General features: G+C 39.1%; 1 long non-coding RNA gene across 1 annotated transcript; it reads right to left on the reverse strand.

The window, feature by feature from the left end:
- LOC124890844 lies at positions 1-2,479 on the reverse strand. The gene is made up of 2 exons (XR_007049392.1): positions 255-2,479; positions 1-170 (listed from the first exon to the last, which is right to left on the reverse strand). It is a non-coding gene; the product is annotated as an uncharacterized LOC124890844 (long non-coding RNA).
- Positions 2,480-2,485: the final 6 nt, after the last annotated feature.

A 2,485-nucleotide genomic window follows, 5' to 3' on the forward strand; every position in this document is an offset into this window, starting at 1 on the left:
AAACCTCGAGGTTTCCAGAATGGAAAAGGTCGTACACCTTTGGAGTTCAGTTCATGCGAAAAACTTTTTATATCTGCAGGAAACCGTTTCCTTGGAGCACTAGTCACCCGGAGTAAAGCTTGAAAGCGCGGTGATTCAGACTCTTTTGGGTTGTCGCATTCTAAAGATGTCTAGAAAGTCCATCTAACATTAGAGTAAGGATAATACAAAAGCAAGAGAAGAATCAATAAATGCAACAGGTTAATCCTCTGTACCTTCAATTCTGGAGTACAAGCATCTGAGTTCCTCAGACCTCCAGAATAGCCCCAAGATGAACTGAATCGGTCTGCATAACAATCAAAACATAAGAAAGAAGAACAAAACTTACACCTCGAGCAACCATGTGAACTTCACTAGTGCAGTCCACATATATATCTTATTATCTTCCAAAACAACTAAATGCAACAGAAGAATTTAAAATTACAAATCAAATAGGAGTTAAATTCTAGGATGATATCATGCATTACCCTCAAAAGTATAATTAACATAAACCAACCTTCCAAAGGCCAAGCAGATTCATCAGAGTTCCCAGAACACACAACTAAGCCAGTGACTTTTAGCAGTCATACAAATAGCTTTCTTTTTTAAGCTGAATTAAAGAAAAGGAAGCACACTTGTTGGCCTTGGCCAGATTTCAACAAAAAATATTGCACAGTTAAGAGCAAAGCCAGTCACCTAACTCCTAGACTGCTTGCTAGCAATAGAAGAGAACTAGCTCTTACAGTACTTCAGTCGTCAAAATGCATAATGATCAATTTACATCTCTTTCCACAAATGCACTCCTTAGTGCTTAGTAGGATAGAGGTTATCAACATTCAAGCAGCCAAGAAACGGAGCCCCGGTGGATAAGGAACTGCTGCTTCCAAGATACTCAATGGACCAGAAACATGGGATTACCAGACTTATCAAAAGAAGGGGGGGTAGAGAGAGAGATCAAAAAACTAGTCATGTTTATCCTTTAATAAACCAATGGCAATTTCTTAGTAGAGTCTACTTGAGACAATAAAATAACAACTGTGGAAAAATATAAGACAAGAATCCAAAAACTTTTAGCACTATTTAATCATGAGAATAGTGTTTTTCCAATGCTTACCTGCTTCTTTGGGTATCACAGAAAATTAGGAAAAACATCAAATATGGATAAACATGCAAACTACTGTAACAACGAAATTTATCCTGAAAATTACGAATAATAATGTACTGCTGAATTATTGTACATATTACTTTTGGATGACGATTACATTTACATAAAAGTTGAAATGTATTGGGTATCACTGCTCAGCCAGTGCTTCACTCCTAACTCCGTCATGTATATTTGACAGTGTAATCAATATACAGGGCCAAATGAGATCTCGGGGCTAAATGTTTTCTGTTTTCTTATTACTATTATGTATGCACATTTTAAAAGAAAAACACTGTCAGCTAAATTTCTTAAACTACCAATACAGGTGTCTTTTAGTTCATTTATTTCCTTTTATCCAGAGAACTTGGAAACAAGTACCAAAACCGAAGCCAAAAACATTCATACCCACCACTCTAACTCTGCCATACAGTTTTATCGGTGTCATCGTTTACGGTGGCACAGGGGTGGTGCACCATGTAAGCCACTTGAATGACAAGGACGTGGGCAGGACAGCTATGTCAGCAGCACAGCTGGGTGAATATTGTCACGGAGACATGCGTTGGAAAGTCCATTGCCGCACACAAGAGCGACAGCACAGGGCGAGATGGTGTGCATGGCATGCAGCACTCAACCAAGTAACAACAATGGCAAAGCAGCCAGTGCGATCAACCAAGAGCGACAACGCCTTATTGGTTCACAGCAGGCTACCCCTCTAAACAAGAAATACAGCTGTTGCATTCCTTGTTTCTTATTCTGTGGCAATCACTTGGGAAGCAAGTGACAATGCAGAAACCAAAAGTATCAATGCTTTGTATTAGCAGCCCGCAAAAGTTAGGTTGTAGTGCCAGACTTTATTATCAACCAAAGTCTTCTTCCTCCATAATTATCCTTCAATCTCTATAGCACTAAGAAAATTTAAAAAGATAAGAGGCACTGGTGCCGCCATGTTCTCCCCGTCCCTGAAGAAAACTCACTCAAAAGAAATACCATTGGCACTCCAACTGTCACTATTACCTAACAGATCAGTAGATTCACACAAAGCACTTCAACAAAACTATCAGCGAGAATAATGTGGAATACTAAACCCAGACCAATTTTACCCACAAACAAAAAGGTTGCCATTGTAGACACGTAAATTTGACCCTCCGAAAAGTCAAATTTACCCATTTACCTCACCTTACCGTGCACCCCACCCTGTTTGATAATCCCTCCACTAAGAAAAACAAAAGAAATAATAACCCCACAACACATTTTGCTACCCTTATCCAAAAATAAAAAATCCATAACAAACTTTGGACACCTCACCCCTACCTTACCACCCCC

The sequence above is a fragment of the Capsicum annuum genome, unplaced genomic scaffold (assembly GCF_002878395.1).
Source record: "Capsicum annuum cultivar UCD-10X-F1 unplaced genomic scaffold, UCD10Xv1.1 ctg26015, whole genome shotgun sequence".
NCBI lineage: Eukaryota > Viridiplantae > Streptophyta > Magnoliopsida > Solanales > Solanaceae > Capsicum > Capsicum annuum.